General features: G+C 42.3%; 1 protein-coding gene across 4 annotated transcripts in view; it reads right to left on the reverse strand.

Annotated features, from left to right (window-relative positions):
• The window catches only part of LOC147708009 (N-acetylglucosamine transporter UNC93A-like), a 534,754-nt gene that overhangs the window by 309,106 nt on the left and 205,242 nt on the right, over positions 1–20,406 (reverse strand). The window lies entirely within an intron of this gene.

Consider the following 20,406-nt stretch of genomic DNA (forward strand, 5'->3'; position numbering starts at 1 on the left):
TTTCGGCAATGCATTCCCTATTTGTTTCATCTCCTGTTTGAAAGTGATCTGTCTGGACTGTCATATGCAGTGAACCACATCTTAAAAAGTGGTATACACATGCGAAACATCTCAGCAAGTGACTTTATGCATAAAGTCAATGTCCAAGACAGTATTTTGGATTCTCACTTAATTAATCTCATGGCGTGTCAGCGTGGTACTAATGAGTACTGGTACCGTCGTCATGGTGATTTAAAATGTATGCTGAGGAACTTAGGAACTCCAACATGGTTCCTCACTCTGAGCTGTGCCGAGTATGGCTGGGAAGACTTACTTGAATTTCTACGAGAGGCAAATGGAAATATTGAAAACATTGAATTCAAGACACCTGGAGAACTGTGTTCTTTGGATCCTGTGAATGTATGCAGGTACTTCAATCATAGATTTGAAGCTATGATGTCTTTCATCACAAATAAAAAGAATTCACCTCTTGGAGAGGTGTTGGATTTCTTCTGGAGAAAGGAGTACCAAGCAAGAGGTGCCCCTCATATACATATGTTGCTGTGGATCAAGGATGCACCTAAATTTGGAACAGATCCGGATGACTTAGTGATGAATTTCATCGAACAGTATTCTACGTGTGCTGTTCCAAACGCAACGGAGAAGAAAAGTCTAAGAGAACAAGTTCTACGTTTCCAAAGCCATCGTTGTGGAAAGTACTGTCGTCGTAAATTCAGAAACAAGGACAAGTTTTACACCAAATGTCGTTTCAACTTTCCACGACCGGTGATTTCTAAAGGAAGAGTGAACAGTTTGATGTCTTCGCTGCGACATAATGTGACGAGGAAATCACCCAAGAATACATACAATTTGAAAAGGAATGAAGAGTCCAAGTATATCAATGACTACAACCCAGTGATTTTGTCCATGTGGAATGCCAACATGGATATACAGTTTGTGGCTGACAACTGTATGGCTGTGGCTCGGTATGTGACATCTTACATCACCAAAAAAGAAAAGACCGAACTGAAGGATATGTGGGAGGACATTTCCCATGAAAAGAGCCTCAGCAAGAAGTTGTACAGTTTCAGTCTGAAGATGTTGTCGCATCGAGAAATCGGAGCTTACGAATGTTCTGATCGATTGTCTTCAGCAAGTCTCTATGCCAAATCCAGGAGTCTCGTTTGGGCGAGTCTTGGTCTTGCTGCAACGCGAAATCGAGTTCTAAAACCTGTTCGGGAAATTGAGTATTTGGCAGAAAAGGAACCAAACAGTACCGACATTTTGAAGACCAACATGTTGGATACATATTATCCAAATCGAAGCAGTCACCTTGAGAATGTTTGTCTATATGAGGTTCTCCAAAATTATATATTCAAGAGGAACATCAAAGAAGATATTGAGAAAGGAGTGTATGCTGTAATTGGAAGTGAGGGATGCCTGGTCAAGCAAAGAAAATGCCAATTAGTAAACCATCGAAAATTGAGTGGCGAATCTCCAGAAAAAAAGGAGTTTTTCTATTTAGCACTTTTGCAACTTTTCAAGCCTTGGCGTGCAGAAGAGGAACTGCTTGGAGATTTCCTCTGTTACGAAGACTCTTTCAATGCAGCCAAGAAGTCCATAGAATGTCCTGCTTTTTCTAGATATCAAGAAATGCTAACTTTGGAAATTGAGCAGGAAGCAACGATTGCAGCCGAGATTGCCAGAGACAGTTCTCAGGACAGTCAGAGTTCTGTTTCATTGAGTCAAGATCCACTTGGAGGACCTATTATCGAAAATGAAGCTGCCACTGCTATGAATGAAGTAGAAAGAGCCATGGCACATGCTCAGGAGGATTCAGTTAACTTACAAGACTTGGAAAAACAACTCAACGTTGAGCAGAGGAAAATATATGATGAAGTTACCAAGGAAATTGAGCACGGATTAAGTCATGAGAAGAAAGAGTGCTCATGTACATCGTTGAAGCCTGTCCGACTGTACGTGAGTGGAGAAGCGGGAACTGGAAAAAGTTTCCTCATTAAAGCAATCTCTTGTTATTTGCAGGAAAGGACTGAGTCATCGCTGTCTTGTGTTGTCACCGCTCCTACTGGACTGGCAGCACATAATATTAAAGGTATTACTTTGCATCGTCTACTGATGCTGCCGGTGGAGCATGACAACAAATTACAATACAACAAGTTATCTGGAGATGCTTGCTGTGAAGTTTCAAGAGTCTTGAGGAAAATGAAACTACTTATCATTGACGAAGTAAGCATGGTTTCCAATGTCATGCTTGCCTTTGTGCATTTGAGAATGCAAGAAGTACTTAAAACTGAATATGATGTCTTATTTGGTGGGAAACACATCATTGTTTTCGGAGATCTTCTACAGCTGACACCAGTAAAAGGTCAACCTGTGTTCAAAATACTCACGCATGAAGATACCAGGAAGTGCCTAGGGAGCATTGGCAACGTCAATATATGGTTAAACTTCAATTATGCAGAACTGCATCAAAATATGCGTCAAAGGATGAAGATTACAAGAATATTCTACAACATATTAGAATTGGAAAAGTGACCGAGCATGGGAAAGAAGCTTTAAATGCACGATTACTGTCAAATTTATATCCCAAACAAGAGATTGTGCCTGAGAATATTTTTCAGAAAATTACTGAGAAGAAATCCGGGATATGTCTCATGCCAACTCTTGCAGAATGTGCCATCTTCAACAACAAAATGTTGAATTTAGAAAAGCAAGAGATTGTGAAACTTGAAGCTATCGACAAATTAGAGCATATGGGATCAACTATTATTTTGTCAGACAATTTGAAATCAAAATTGGATTCATTAGAGAAGACTATATCTAAGACAGCGGGTTTTGAAAAGACTCTGAATGTGTGTTTAAATTGCCGAATCATTTTGAGACGGAATTTACATGTAGAAAGAGGTCTGGTAAATGGATCAATGGGTAATGTTGTTGATTTTGAGAAATACAGAAATAGAGATGGAATAGAATTCTTAAGAATTAAATTTGATGGCATTGAGGAAGTACAGAGAATTGCTCGTTGTTCTGCTAGGTTTTTGCTTGTTAAAGACTTATATGTTCGCCGTAAACAGTTTCCTGTTTGCTTGGCATATGCGGTGACAATCCAAAAATCGCAAGGTTTAAGTGTAGACTGTGCATTGGTGAATATTGGCAGTTCAGTGTTCAAGGAGGGTATGGCATATGTGGCATTGTCACGAGTTAGAACTTTATCGGGATTGTACTTGATTGACTGTGATGTCACAAACATTTGTGCGGATCTAGATTGTGTTAAGGAATACAATAGGTTAAGAAGAGAGTATGCGCCACATTTGCCTCAATATCCTTTGTTTGAGAAACGTGTGGTAGGCCGGAAACGTAGAAATAGCAGTAATAGTAGGGAGGTTGTTGCAAAAAGACTAAAAGTCAATGAACCGAAAGTTGTTAGCAGAAAGAAAGTGGATACTGTTGAAGAGATTGTTGGTTTTCAATTTGAAAACAGTTCTGGTGTCAACTGCTATGCAAATGTTGTTGTTAATGTTCTCTTTTCACTAGAGAGTTTAAAAGAACAGATTGTGTTCAATTCAGAACAAAGTTTATGCTGCTTGTTGAATTCTGTGTTAGTGAAATGTAGCACTGATCGAACAAAAGTAGAAAGTGTGTCTGAAGTTCGTTATCTGTTAGATGAATGTTCAGGTCAAACAGACTTCTCTGAAAATAATCAGCAAGATTGTCAGGAGTTTTTAATGTATATGCTTGATATATTGCAAGATGAGGGTGTAGATGTAGATCAACTGTTTGGGCTTTCTTATCAATGGCAGCATGACTGCGAGAACTGTATGGTATCAAGTACTACTAGTGTAGACTCAGAAAGATTTATATATTTAACTTTGCCAGACAGTAAATCAGTGTCCTTTAATAAGCTAGTAAATGCAGCGGATCACAACATGGAGTGTAGCCAATGTAAATGTGATATGATGTCAACATTATTTATACGTAGATATGGCCAGTATGTCATTTTAATGATGCAACGATGTAGGCCTGATGGATCAAAATTGTCAACTTTAATAAAAAATTTTGTGGCTTCTCAGCTGTCAATATCAGGGAGGACTTTTGTTACTGTAGCAATTATCTATCACGATGGTCCATCAACAACATCAGGACATTATACAGCTTACTTAAAGTCTGGAAACGGCTGGTCATTCTGTAATGATTCTGTTGTAACTTTCAAAAAAAAATTGCCGTTTGACCTTAAAAATTCTTACCTGGTGTTTTTAAAACCAAAATTTTAAGTAGAGGGAATGTAAGTCTGCAATGCTGTCTCGATTAAAAATCCAACTATATAAACCTGATGCAAGTAAGTCTGCTTCATAGTAAGCAGTATCAGTGTCATAGGAAAAGGAGAACATGAGTGACAAAGAAGAGTAAGTTATTAGTAGTCCAGGATTGTGAAAATAATCTCAAATATTTTATTTTTGAAAGTTGCGAAAATAGAAAATGTCGGGATTTGATTGGAAGAATAACAAGACTTGCGAATCGCGGCAACATGATTTGGCCTAGTGGAAACATGTGATATAATGAGAGAAGTCTTTTTTTCTATGTAACATATTTTACGTATCGATGGAGGTTTTCTTTCAGAAAGTGGCGGGCTGAAAATATTTGTAGCACAACAGAGTGGATGCTGTTCATAGGAGATCGTTCGACGTCATTGAAAGTAAGTTAATTTTAAGGAGTTTTGAAATCAGATTTCTTAGGTTGTATGGGTTTTTTAAACACAGTCATTTTGATTGTGTTTTTTTTCCCCCGCTGTTGCATGATGAATACCTTCAAGTCACTGATTTAAGTGAAATTTGATACATTCTGAGAACAGCAAAAATAAACCATTTAACATGTATAATTAATGTTATGCTTTTTGTACTTATGATATACATTTAGAAATGTGTGGTACATATGGGTAAGCTGAGTTCTGTAAATATCAATTTTAATGCTTAGAGTGCTGTACTTCTGAGTAGTGTTTTTTTTTTTAAAAAAAAGAGGCCTCACCTCAAAGAAAGCTCTTGAAAGAACACATCTTATTTGCATCCTAAAACAATCATTTACAATGTTAGACACAATTTCATGATGGCTTTACATCTTTTTTGCGCTGCTATTGCATCACTACTGTGAGGCATTAGCAGTGCAAAAAAAACATCATGTTCCAAAATAGGCTCCAGTTCAGCAACATCAAGATACAGTTTCTTTCGAATATATATCTTTAGGATTGTGTAGGGGACGTAGAGAAGCAGAGACTTCTGTAAATGTCAAAGTTGTTGAAAAACTGTTTGTTTTTGAACCTTTTCCCTTGTCTTTTCTAATTTTTAAAAACATGTTTTAATATTTTTGGAAATGTTTGTTCTTTGTTTTACAGATTGAAAGTATTAAAAAATATTTTAAAAAGGTAACAAGAATTATAAGGTAAATGTTTTCCACTCTTTTTACCTGCAATGCACTGCTGATGATGTCATTGACACTATCTCTCATTTACTCTCTCTAGCTGTCTTTCTTTTTACATTATTCTATGTTTACTTCCCTTATACTAACTCTTCTTTTTTTTAAAAAAATATTTTTTTAGTTCGCTTAAGGTTCGCGAACCGGTCAGCGAACTTGAAGCGAACCAAAAGAAATAGAGCTTGCCAGAGTGATAAACATTCTAGCAATTTTGTTTGAAAGGGGAGGTAGTTCTGAAAAGAACTGTTTTTTTTTGTTTTTGTTGTTTTATATTTTTTTTTTATTTTTTGAACATTTTTTGATTTTTTTGTATTTTTAGAACTGTTTTATGTTTTTTTTGTGTTTTTTATGAAGGGGAGACAACAAAAAACAGGCTTTCAAAACGGCTCAACTGGAGCAAAAAAAAAAAATTACTTTTTGGGTGCTTTAGGGCATTTATGATTTTCAAATGCAATGTTCATCAGGTTGACACTCATGTTGCCATATGACAACATAGCACCACAGTAAATGCAAGTTAACTTCATGTGCTGGAAGTTGGGTTGGATGTTTGGCACAGTCTCTTGTGCCTCTCTTCCCGTCAAAGACAATGTGGATGTAGATCTTGCCACAGGAGTTGCCGTCGGATTCTCTTCAAGATCCCTTAATTCAGCCCGGCTGTAGTTATTGGGATGCCACCTGCTCATGTGACGATGCATTGTATAGTTCCCCATACTGTACTTCTTATCTGTGCCTCTTGACAATCTGTAGTCACAGATGAGGCAGGTGGCATATTTTGCATTTACTTTCTTAGATCCAGGAGGGATGCTGAAAAACTGCCAGATGAAACTGGTTTTTCGTTTAGAAACCCGGGGGAACTCTTCGACAAATTGTGGTTCCTCTCTGTCCTCTTCTTCTTGCTCATCTTCCTCCTCTCTGTTAGTCAAAATTTGACTAGGTGGTCCTCTCTTCTTATGAGGAGGTGGAGGTGGTGGTGGGGGTGCACCAGCTGCAGCAAGAATGGAAGCCATTGTGGAACTTCAGATAAATGGTCTTTCTCTCACCAAGATGAAAGTCAGAGTGAGGAAATAAGGAGGGGTTTACATGATTTTTGGAAAACAAAAGTTCTGAGCCAATGAAAAGTGTTATTTTTAGGTCACATGACCTAGTCATACATCATTTGGAAACCAAAAGTGAAATGAACCAATGAGAAGTTTGATAAACAAGTCACATGACCTGTTCCGCTTACGTTACGCGGCGCGCGCCGCGTCCCAGATCGCTTCCGGTTCGCGGTCCGGAGCACTTCCGGGAGCGCTAACGCGACGCGTCATTAGACGCATTACGCGATAACGTGATACGTCGCGCTTCCGCGACGCGTCACTGTTCCGCTAACGTAACGTTGACCGGTTCGCGGACTAGATCGCGGCATCAAGATGAGCTAACGGAAAGCTTCCCGGTTCGCGAACTAGAAGCGAAGAAAAAAATATTAAAAAAAAAATTATCAATAAACATCTAAATATATTTTGGGATTTAAAGAATAATACATTTTACAGCTACAGATGTTAGCTTTTAAAAAACCAATGAAATTCACCGAAAAAACCATAGGTTATAGACCATATATAGTTAGAAATTTGCATTTAAAAAACCATTGAAATTCAATGAAAAAACCATAGGTTATAGACCATATATAGTTAGAAATTTGCATTTAAAAAACCATTGAAATTCAATGAAAAAACCATAGGTTATAGACCATATATAGTTAGGGATTAGCATTTACAAAACCTTATTTTACTCACACAAAACCATTGAAATTCCATATATAGTTAGTTGCACTAACTATATATCGCGCACCCGCAATCCACTGCTGATGATGTCACATATTACATCATTCATGACATGGTCAGTGACATCACTGATGACATCACTGATGACATCTCAAATGACATCACTGATGACATCACTGATGACATCACTGATGACATCACTGATGACATCTCAAATGACATCACTGATGACATCACTGATGACATCTCAAATGACATCACTGATGACATCATGACACACCAATACCAGTTACTACATACGCACTCACTGATTCCTACGTCTACACACACATTCACTCATTCACCCATACAATCACTCATACATACAGTTACTCATTATTACAACACTATCATATGCACTCATACACCTATGCAGACACTCACACACTGCCACTCATCCATGGAGTTACTCACACACCTAGTCAGTCCTGTAAAGAATCAATCACACTTCCATTTCCTCATCTATACAGTTAAACACAGAACACCATACTTCAGTGACATCACTGATGACATCTCAAATGACATCACTGATGACATCTCAAATGACATCACTGATGACATCATGACACACCAATACCAGTTAATACATACGCACTCACTGATTACTACGTCTACACACACATTCACTCATTCACCCATACAATCACTCATACATACAGTCACTCATTATTACAACACTATCATATGCACTCATACACCTAGTCAGTCCTGTGAAGAATCAATCACACTTCGATTTCCTCATCTATACAGTTAAACACAGAACACCATACTTTTCACACATATACTAACACATACTTACTCTCTTATACAATCACTGATACAAGTACACATTGATATGCACAGAGTCACACACCTCCCAGCCAGCCACACACACACTCAGTCTTCCATACATCCACTCATTCTTCAATATGTAAAACATATTTAAACTTTACAAAAACACACAGACACTAGATGATGTCATCAGTGATGTCATTTGAGATGTCATCAGTGATGTCATCAGTGATGTCACTGACCATGTCATGAATGATGTAATATGTGACATCATCAGCAGTGGATTGCGGGTGCGCGATATATAGTTAGTGCAACTAACTATATATGGAATTTCAATGGTTTTGTGTGAGTAAAATAAGGTTTTGTAAATGCTAATCCCTAACTATATATGGTCTATAACCTATGGTTTTTTCATTGAATATATATATATATATATATATCCACTTAAAAGTTCACAGGTTTCAGGGATGTTATAGTTAGGCTCACTCGTACTAAAGCAGAGAAATTCAGACTATAACTCATGCCCCCACAATGCTGATGACTTCACATATTACATCACGCATGACATAGTCAGTGACATCACTGATGACATCTCAAATGACATCACCAATGACATCACTAATGACATCATCCACATGATTATCTGATGCACCTCCTCACACCCTAATATAACCATTGACACACCCACTCTAAAATACAGACTACCAATCTCGAAACCATAAACACACCAATACCAGTTAGTATATATTCTTTCACTGATTCATAGGTCCACACACATATCCACTCACTAACCCATAAAGTCACTCATACACAAAGTCACTCATCAATACAGCCACTGATATAGGCACTCATATACCCATACAGACACTCACACACTACCACTCACCCATAGAGTTACTCACACAGCTAGTCAGTCACACAAAAAATCATTGACACTGCCATTTACTCACCTATACAGTTATACACACACACCACCTCACTTAGTCATACAGATAGTACCATATATACTCTCTTCTGCAATTACTGACACAAACACACACTCATCCATGTAGCCACTCTCGCATCACTCACTCTCACATTTAATCTCTTATATACTCCAACACTTACAGATACTGCCATTCACATATGTAATGACTCACACAATTACGACTGAGACATCCATTCACTCACCAACACAATCATAGGCACATTCACTCATCCATACAGCCCCTCGTAGACACATTCATAAACCCATACACCCACTCACACATCCATGCAGGGAGTCACACACACCCCCACCCACCCACACAGACACTCAGGCACCCATACAGGAAATCAGACAACCAACCATTAACCCATTTATACACGCATGTAGCTACTACCCAACCCATGCAGCCACATACACACAAACTGACAGACTGATAGAGACATTCACACAGATTAGTAATTCATCACTCATTCTTCAATAAACCTTGGTGTGTGTATATATATAACATTCTTTAACTTTTTAGAAACACTCAGTCACTGGATGATGTCATCAGTGATATCATCAGTGAAGTCATCAGTGATTTCACTGACCATGTCATGAGTGATGTAATATGTAATGTCATCAGCAGTACATTGGGAGGGGCGCAAGTTATAGTTAGCTCATCTAAATATAACAGCTGAATTTCCATGCTTTTGTGCGAGTGAAATGTCAGCCTAACTATAATGAGGTAACGGTAACGTGGTGAAGAAAGAGGCAAAATAAGTACAGAAATATGGAAGAGGGGTGCAGAAAGAGGTAAGGGGGTGCAGAAAGAAGAAAGAGAAGTGCAGAAAGACGCAACAGAAGTGCAGAAGTAGGCAAGTGCAATGCAGAAAGAGACAAGAGAGTTGCAAAGACAGGCAAAAGAGGTTCAGAAATAGCAAGAGCAGTGCAGAAAAAACCAACAGAGGTGTGGAAGGAGGCAAGAGGGGTGCAGAAAGATGCAAGAGGGGTGCAGAAATTTGCATGAGAGGTGCAGAAAGAAGCAAGAACAGTGCAGAAAGAAGCAAGAGAAGTCCAAAAAGAAGCAACAGAGGCGCAGAAAGAGGCAAGATGGGTGCAGGAAGAGGCAAAACAAGTACAGAAAGAAGCAACAGAGGTGCAGAAGGAGGCAAGAGAAGTGCAGAAAGAGGCAAGAGAGTTGCAGAAACAGGTAATAGAGGTACAGAAAGATGCAGGAGCAGTGCAGAAAGAACCTACAGAGGTACAGAAGGAGGCAAGAGGGGTACTGAAAGAGGTAAGAGGGGGGCAGAAATGTACAAGAGAGGTGCAGAAATAAGCAAGAACAGTGCAGAAAGAACCAACAGATGTGCAGAAACAGACACAAGGGGTGCAGAAAAAGACAAGAGAAGTGCAGAAAGAAGAAAGAAGGGTGCAGAAAGATGCAAGAGAGGTACAGAAAGAAGCAACAGAAGTGCAGAAAGATTCAAGTGGGGTGCAGAAAAAGGCAAGAGAAGTGTAGAAAGAAGCAACAGAGGTGCAGAAACAGACACGAGGGGTGCAAAAAGATGCAACAGACTTGCACAAACAGGCCAACGAGGTACAGGAAAAGCAAGAGCAGTGCAGAAAGACCCAAAGAGGTGCAGAAAGATGCAAGAGAAGTCCATAAATAAGCAACAGTGGTGCAGAAGGAGGCAAGGGAACTGCAGAAAGAAGCAAGAGGGGTGCAGGAAGAATCAAGTGAAGTGCATAAGGAAGGAAAAGAGGTGCAACAAGACGGGTGCAGAAAGAGGCAAGAGAAGTGCAGAAAGACGCAAGAGAGGTGCAGAAAGAAGCAAGAACAGTGCAGAAAGAACCAACAGATGTGCAGAAACAGACAAGAGGCGTGCAGAAAGAGGCAAGAGAATTGAAGAAAGAAGCAACAGAGAAGCAATAGGAGGCAAGAGAACTTCAGAAAGAGACACTAGAGTTGCAGAAACAGGCAAGAGAGGTACAGAAAAAAGGGACAAGGGGTGCAGAAAGAAGCAAGATGGGTGCATAAATTTGCAAGAGAGGTACAGAAAGTAGCAAGAGCAGTGCAGGAAGAAGCAAGAGAAGTGTAGAAAGAAGCAACAGAGGTGCAGAAAGAGGCAAGAGGGGTGCAGAAAGAGGCAAGACAAGTACAGAAAGATGCAACAGAGGGGAAGAAGGAGGCAACAGACGTGTAGAAAGAGGCAAGAGAGTTGCAGGAACAGGCATACGAGGTGCAGAAAAAAGCAGGAGCAGTGCAAAAAGAACCAAAGAGGTGCAGAAAGAGGCATGAGAAGTGCAGAAAGAAACAACAGAGGTGCAGAAGGAGACAAGGGAACTGCAGAAACAAGCAAGAGGGGTGCAGAAAGAATCAAGTGAAGTGCAGAAAGAAGTAAAAGAGGTGCAACAAGAGGGGTGCAGAAAGAGGCAAGAGAAGTACAGAAAGACACAGGGAAGGTATAGAAAGAAGCAAGAACAGTGCAGAAACAACCAACAGAGGTGCAGAAACAGACAAGAAGGGTACAGAAAGAGACAAGAGAAGCGCAGAAAGAAGCAACAGAGGTACGAAGGAGGCAAGAGCAGTGCAGAAAGATGCAACAGAGTTGCAGAAAGAGGCAAGAGAAGTGCAGAAAGAAGCAACAAAGGTGCAGAAGGAGGCAAAAGAACTGCAGAGAGAAGCAAGAGGGGTGCAGACAGTATTAAGTGAAGTGCAGAAACAAGCAAAGGAGGTGCAACAAGAGGGGTGCAGAAAGAGGCAAGAGAAGTACAGAAAGATGCAAGGGAGGTGCAAAAACAGACAACAGAGATGTAGAAAGAGAGAAGAGGGGTGCAGAAAGAAGCAAGAAAGGTGCAGAAAGAAGCAAGAGAAGTACAGAAAGAAGTAAGCAAGATGCAGAAAGAGCCAAGAGAAGTGGAGAAATAGGCAAGAGAGGTGCAGAAAGAAGGTAGGTGCAGAAAGAAGAAAGGGAAATGCAGAAAGAGGCAAGAGAGGCGCAGAAACAAGCAAGAGTAGTTTGCACACCATTATTACCAATTTAACACCCACATTTAGCAATAAGTAAGAGGTGACCATTCTAGGTTTGCAAAGGGTCTTCCACCACACTATAACACTTGTCGCTGAATATTCGGTAACGTTTGAGCAGTTTGAGATTGAAACAAGGTTTTTTTTAATTCAGAGGATGTATTATGTGGTAAATATAGAAAATGTATAATTATGCGAAAGTCTGTGCAGCTAAACAGTTGCAAAATTCCAGTGACCCTGTTCATACCTCTGACCAGGTCCAGAGTGCTCCTCAGTGGTTCTGTTATGTTTCATATAGGTACCCTAATATAGGCCTGGGTAACATTATACCCTTTCACCTACATCACCTCCCATACATAACACAGTAACAAGCCTTTTTAAGACTGAACCTTTTACCTAGTTCTCCTCCTGAGCACAGAAGGAGGGTTTCCCTGAACAATGGCGATCTATGACTTCATCTTTAGACTGATACCGTATGAATGAATATTCATGAGATTTCTTGGAAACCAGGCTGGGGCTACACCACCTTCCTGCCCATATCTACATAAATGGTTCATCCCATACGTCATCCTCAAATCCAACATTGGCTAATACAAACAACAAGGGACAAAGGAGCCCTAGATACTTTCTGTATGAATATAGTACCTCTTGCTATTGATAGACATAGGGAACCAAGACTTCCAGGCCAACACACTGACCAAAGATGCTGATGCTCCTGCATGCAGACACTCCAGGTGACAGTGGTCTGAACATCACTTGCAGGGTGTCCAACTCGAGACCAAGAACGGCTCCTACATTCTCACTTCAGGTAATGGAGTTTGACTAAATCCTAGAGAGATTCTTTACTCTTCACACCTGCTCACATGCTAGGTACACTCAGGTACATCTAGATAGGCATCATGGGAGTATGAGCACTTTTAGCCTATATTTTATATTCATTTATCTATTCATGCTTATTGCAATATGGTAGAATGGTACAATCCTTTTATATAAGCTGTACTGCAAATCATATATCCATGCTACTGTCTAATAGTTGTTGTAGCTCATATATTCTACACAAGAATAACAACTGTTCAATAAGTCCTTATTGAAACATCCACACTGATTATTCTGTGTATCTCTGAGACATAATCAGTAAGCACGAGTGACTTAGCGAAAAGTAGCACATTGTTTCCACGATTCTGAGGGATCAGGGATGTCATGTTCTGAGGTTAACAGAAACTATTCTCTCCCTGATAAGAAGAGATTCTAGTGGCACTGTGAGCTAGCTATTTGCAAACAGGCTAACATTCTTGGTGGGGGGGCACGTAATCAGTCTGCCACCAATCCCACAGTGTATGTTATCCAAACGCGCAGTTCCGGCAAGGGTACTATAGGAACTACACGACTTGGCGCCACCAACATTGGTTGGGTGCTTATTTAACAGTAGAATATGAGTAGATCAGTTGTGCTATTCTCAGAGCCACATACTCACAAAACACCAGAGACGTCTGGGGTGGGTGGGCACAAACTCCGCCACAGCTGAGTAGGGTAAAAATCCTATTTATTGGCTGTTGGTTATTTCAAACTTGAAGGACATAGTGTTCCTAAAAATGTACAATAACACCTTATCTTTGTTTCATTAAAAATACAAGGAAGAGGATGTAAATGCAATACAAATTGAATCTAAATTCAGACATATTATAACCCTGCAACTATTAGAATATGGCTGTTGGACTTGGCCCATTTTCCCCCAAATATTTTCGCTTTCACCCCCCTGTGTTAGAATGTCTCCCCCATGGTAAAGAAAGTTGTATAGGCCATGTGTGGTATGAGAAGCCCTGTTTAATGAGGAAATGTAATGCAATGGTGTGTGCACTTATTAACCCCCCCATTGGGGAAATGCACCCTGGTGAAATGCTGCATTTAAAATGGATGCCATGGCTCTGTGTTGTGCCACCTGACTGCAGTAGGTTAGTGGTCTAGATGTTCGGTACCCAGCCATCCCTGCTTTTGGAGGGAAAGCCTGGCACCCAGGGTGCTCTACTCCTCCCCCTGAGCCAGTTTGAACCAGTTCCCCAGAGGATTCCAGAAACGTCTGGCACTGCCTGGTAGGTGGGGTGAGGGGCGTATAAGTACCGGGGCTGTGCCACCATGTGCTCAGACAGAGCAGGGACAGGAACGTGAGGGGACCTGTTGCCAGGGGATACCACCACTTGGGCCTGTGTGCTGGATCCTGCACCTTACTAAAACCCCTCTGCTGTCCCCAGGGCTAGTGGAAGCCCCACTGCAGTAGTTCAGGCTGCTGTATAGGAGGGCGGCCACGCTACAGTGGAGGATGGTTAAGGCCTACCGCCTTGTCTTGATGAGTTCCCACTAACTGCTGACCTGGCCCAGTAGTGCCTGCTGCTCTGTTCCCTGGCCCCTGAAGGAGGAAGGAGTGCCACCCAAGGTCCCTGAGACTGGTGGGACCTGGCACCACGGGAGCGCTACATCTAAAAGCGCCTGAAGAGGAGAGCGCTATATTGGGGCTGGACTGGACCCCCCAGGAGGTGAGGAGCATTACCCTGGGGCCCCTGAGGCTTACTGCTGGGACTGTCTGTCCCCCTAAGCGCTATAATCCTAAAGCGCTGTGATAATCCCAGTGACGCTGTCCTGCCTCAGCTATCTTGCCCCTGGACTGCCTGCCCTGAAGCTAGGAAGCGCTGTACCTACCAAGCGATGTGTTCCCCATAACGCTGTGCCTAGAAGAAGCGGGTGCCTACCCCGTGTGAGGACGCTATGCTGTGGTAGCCTTATCGTGGGTGCCTACCCCGCTTCAGGAGTAATTTATAAACGGGTGCCCACCCCGCAGGATTGCCGCCTGGAAGCACCGCCACAGACCGGGGGGAACGGCCAAATGCTGTTTCGCAGCGAGAGCCCACCCCGGCCGGGGAGAGAGAGGGCTGCTTACTTACAAAAGGTGGGAGGCCACTCCGCCCTTCTAGATTGCCAAACTCACCGCCGCCGGCGGAGGCCATGTCGGGCCGGGATCCGTGCCCGGGAGGTAGACGACTGCATGACCTGGCATCCCGCTGCAGCCCCCGGAGTGAAGGGAGGGCAGCGGCGGTGTCTGCAAGGGCCGAGCTAGGCCCTGGTAGCGCAAGAGAGGCGTTGCCCAGCAACCGGGGCGCTGGCCGCATCATCGGCCATGCCCCCAAGGAAGCCACCCACCGATTGGCTGCCAGACCAGGAAGAAGCCGGAGTGGCTGAGGAGGGCCCCACAGTGCCGCAATCGTCTGGTGAGGGCGGAGTGGGGCGTTAAGGCACTCTGTCGGTGCCTGCCTCCTCCGTGGTGAAAATCCATGCTGCTTGTTGAAGTCCCGGGCCCCCAAGGGGAGGGACCCGGGGGGAGAGCCAAGTAGCGGCGGCGGCCTGAAGCTGCGAGAGAGAGCGGCCCGAAGTCCGCAGGGCTCCAGGTGGTGAGCGAGCCCTGCAGCTAATACAGAGGCCCGAACAAGGAGAGGAGCTGGTGTGGACTTCCGGGGCACATTGTCGGTGCCTTCCCTGCCCGCAAGGACACCAGGGAGCCGCGCAAGAGGAGCCTGATGAGTGGGGCCCTGCCGTTCTGTGGTTGGGGGTGTATGTTGTGGCACAGGGTCGGTGCCCGCCCCCGGGACCGGACTGATTTTACAGGAGCCCCACCTGGCAGTGGGTACCTTTGACGTTGTGCATATTTCTACTACCCGTGTCCCAGAAGAGGGGCTCCAACCTAACCACGACTGAACAATGTTGTTCACAACTGCCCCGCTGGACAGTGGACATTTGTCATGTTGGGCCCAGGAGGAGGCTTCAGGCCTAATGTTGGTGGTCATCCCTAATGTGGAAGTAGGAGGGCAGTTATGCCCCTGATGCCTGTCGCATGAGGTTAAGCAGGTTTACGCCCCCACTATGCCCACCAGGTTGTTCATGCATGGTCTACTTTAGGTCAATGTGACTTTTACCAATGTTGGTATGCGCAGTGGGCCTGGGGTACGTGATGAGGTTTTTAGGCCCTGTGTTCTGCCTATATGATTGAGCCTAATGTTAATTACGATTTATGTATGCTCGTACCCCTAATGTTTGATTTTATGCTGACGTGGTTTTTCCCCACACGTTTATACTGCTGATGTTCTATGCCATTTCTCTTTTTTATGTGCACTCTGTTTCCTGCCCCATGATTTAGGCCTATACCTGATGTTAATGCTGGGTGCTTGATGTTCCTTTTTGCAGGGGATGCTGATGCCATGCCTAATGTGCTTTTACGCCTAAGGTTAATGCTTTATGTTTTTATTTCAGCCTTGGAACTAATGGACTTACTCTTTTCTTCTTTTCAGTTACCCTGTAAATAATCCCCCGTGTATATACTGCCCTGGCGCCAGTTGGCTCAGCATTGTGATTACTGTGATTTCTGTTGCAGGTAGGAGACAATACAAAAGTTATTCTTTTCCATCTGAACTGGTGTTGTACCTCTTTTTGTGGTGTGCCTGGGGTGCCGTCTGTGTGTACTGCGTGGGTGCTTCAAATATGTCCTCAGGAGTTTGGCCTGCCCGCTCTGCACCATGCTACCCCCCCGTAGAATTGGCTACCCCATTTCTAACAATGGCTTCACACCTAGTAGTAGCTTAGTAGTTTTCGTGATTGAGGCACACAATTCAAACAAAACAGAGGTATTCTATTCATGGGTTACATTCCCAGAAGCAGATGCAAGAACACACACATATCACTCTTACACAGAGGGAGATGCACCATGGGAATATGGTCTGTTCGAGGACACAGATATTCCACTCATGTACCAGGACATTTTTACTGGTTTAAAGGCGCCCTACCCCACATAAGAAGTAGAGTAAGATTAGGCCCACTCGGAGGAGACAGGGCTACATGGACAACATTAACAGCTTATACACCACATCATGACATTGAAACAATGCCACAGCCAGACTTACTCATACAACACAAAGATTTAATTAAAATTTACAGAAATTTCATGCAATACTCTATGAGGACTTTCACAGTCCAGCCAACACCAGTTGCAACAAATGGAACTCAACCTCAGGGTACAGAAACTAAAATAACTTTACAAACATTACGCACGGTAATGGGCAAAATTCCCACGACACGTGAACAAATGCCATTCTGAGTAGCTCAGAAAATACCTCAGCTCGAGAAACACAGAATGCTAACAATCTGCTTGCCCATGGGGATAACACCCCAAATAGAGGATTGTACCTCTTGGGGTACAGTCTTTGCTGCCATATGTACTAGGACAAATGGTATTCCTTCATTAGCAATGACACCAGCTGTATAAAGACAAATACAAAATGACTATAGAGCAGAACCTGCTCGGAACTTAGAGATGAAGGTACTAAATAACTAGGACCAGGTATCAGCCATAATACTAGCTAATATTAAGTGGAATATTAAGTGTAAAGCAGCATCAGTAACAATCTGCCAACGCCTAAGAGAGATCAGTCTGTTGATTCAAGAACACAAACTGCCCAAAATAATTGAAACTGCTTGTACAGAATTAGGCAGAGATAGTTTGGGTGGGAAAGCTTTAAAACCCCAACTGATGGGCAGTCCTGAAAATAACACTTCTTAGCAGGCACCCTCTTCTTCTAAAAAGAAGTGGGGTAATAAAAAAACACAAAACTCTTAAGAGAAAGATCTCAATCCCGAGGTAGATCTCCTCCACAGGAGCCCTCTGAAAAGAGGTACAATCTCAGGAATAGGGATAATATTAGGAAACCTGACAGGTATCAGGATACTGATACACGTCCCTCTCATTCCTTTCAGGGCTCAACGAAAAAGAGAGAAGGATGGTCAGAATACAAAGAAGAGCGTACAAAGTCCAGAGACAAGCAGCACGCTCAGGACTACACTTCTAAAAAGAAGACAAGCCAAAATCTGAACCTCAATTTAAGAAAAAGAAAGTTGCAGGTCTGAAAATCTGTCATGCCAAGAATCCTGAGGATGCAACTTCTGAACGGGGAATGGGCTCTGACGATGCTAGACAGTGTGACAGAGGTGACAATAGCTTGCAAGAACCTGAAGGAATTTCTGATGACAGTGGACTTGAATGATTATATCACGGTGGAAACACCAGATACAAGGGTGAGTGTCCCGCACAAGTTACATGAAATAACACTCCTAATGGAGGGGGACAAGCCCAGGAAAATTAAAGGTCTCTTTTAGGAAAATCTATCATTTAGTTATGACATCCTATTAGCAGAACAATATTAGCCGCCAGCATTCATTATGGATTGCCCTAGTGGGGAAACAGCAATTTTTCCAGCCTTCTCCGACCTCGTTCCCATTCATCTTAAACGTGCATATGCACAGGAGTGGGTGGTTGCCCTAGCTCCAGCATTGTATAAGAATCATGCCGGATGGGATGAGAAATTTAACCCATGATGTGATCTTGTTAAAAACTTTACCAAATGCACAGAGGCAATATCCAATAAAGCAATAAGCTAAATAAACACCCAGGGGGATCTTAGATCAACTTGAATACCAAGGGTTGATCAAAAATTGCACCTCACCAATGAACAATCCTTTGTTTCCTGTCATGAAACCTGACAATACACATCATCTAGTTTTAGATTACAGACATTTAAACACTTGCACAAAGACATCCACTGTCCAAAATGCATATAGTGCCACAATAATGAATAACATTGTGCACAAAAAATACAAGACAACTCTTGATATTTCAGATGGATTTTTCTGCCAAAATATAGTGCCTGAAAGTAGGTATTTAAGTGCTTTCTCAGAGTTAGGGTCCCAGGAAAAGTTTGGTCGACCCCCCCAGGGGTATAAGAACAGCCCGGGGGTATTCTCAGCAGGTTAACAGAGTTAGTCCAAAATGTCGACGAGGAAGCATTGTCCTATGTGGATGATATTTATCTGATGGATGATGACTTAATGAGGCACTTGACCAGGGGGAGCACCATAATTATGGGATTCACCTTTGAGGGCTATAAATGTCACTTTAAAAAAATCTAAAACTGTCCATCTCACTGTCCTGTTTATAGGATGTGAGCTGTCAAGTGAAGGAAAGAACCTGGCAGCTAACTTTTTAGAAAAGTGTGGGCTGCTCCAACCTCCAAAAACATTAAAAAATCTACAATCGATACTGGGATTCCTACATTTTGGCAGAACATACATTTTGGATGATGCAGAAAGAGTAAAACCTTTCTACGACTTAATAAAACCTGATGTTTCAGTTAGACATTGGACATAGGAACACTCAAACATCCTTCGTTCACTACCATAAGAATTGATTGCTTCTAAACATTTACAGACACGTGTGAATTTACACAACTTAGTGATCCATGTTATAGTGGTTCAATGCGGGTACACCTACATAACCTTCAATGAAGACAAAACTGTATCACTCACTTACAAATCACACCTGTACACAAACGCTTCACTTCAACAGAGAAAATCCTGACAGCAGTCCAGACCACTGTAGCAAGAGAAAGAGCACTGGCTCAGGGGAAAAGCATAATTGTCGTAGCTCCAGTACCAGCTTTAGAAGCTGTTACAAAGGCTAGCATTCCTAATGCGAAAGCCTTACATCTGAGATGGATACAATGGGCTAATTCTCTCACTGCAATGGACGATAAAACAGATTTGATCCAAGCCTAAAAACATAAGCCTTTCTGCAATACGAACAATAATATCCTCTACCAAATGAAATCTCGCCTCTAGATCAGTATGAATATATTATTTAAACTAATGGATCTGCTCAACCGGCCCTAGGGAGTAAGCAACAATACAGCGCAGCTTGTGCAATCATTAAAGGTCGCATGCAGGATGGAAAGTTCCATCCGAGTTGCACTAAAACCTAATCTCAGTTGGCGGAGTTAAAAGCACTAATTCTGGCAGTGGTAAATACGGATCACAAATTCCCCACACTGATTGTGTGTGATTCCTTTTACTGTGTGCAGTCATACAATGAATACTTACATCACTGGGAACAAAACGGGTTCAAAGTTATAAAAGGTGGCACAATTAAGCATAAAATGCTATGGAAACAGGCAGTGGAGTTGAAAAACTAACTACCGAGGGCTCACTTGATCCATACACTGAGTCATCAACGTGATGGGGTTCATGTTGAAGGGAAATAATTGGCTGATGAAGCCGCAAAGGGGGCTGTAAGCACGGCTTCTGTAGCTGCAATCACTGGTTCAAAAACGAGAATTGACAGTGAGAATATGTTGGCTGTCATTGCTTCACGCAAAAACAGCATAACATTACCGAAAAGGTTTCCACTCAAGTACTCCTACAAGTTAGATGAACACAACTTTCCATATGCTCAGATTCCTGGAGTGGGGGATAGAGTAATGCCATATATGGATCATAGTTTGGAAAAAACAAGGGTACCCCAATAA

The sequence above is a fragment of the Lissotriton vulgaris genome, chromosome 6 (assembly GCF_964263255.1).
Source record: "Lissotriton vulgaris chromosome 6, aLisVul1.2, whole genome shotgun sequence".
In the NCBI taxonomy this organism is placed as follows: Eukaryota; Metazoa; Chordata; class Amphibia; order Caudata; family Salamandridae; genus Lissotriton; species Lissotriton vulgaris.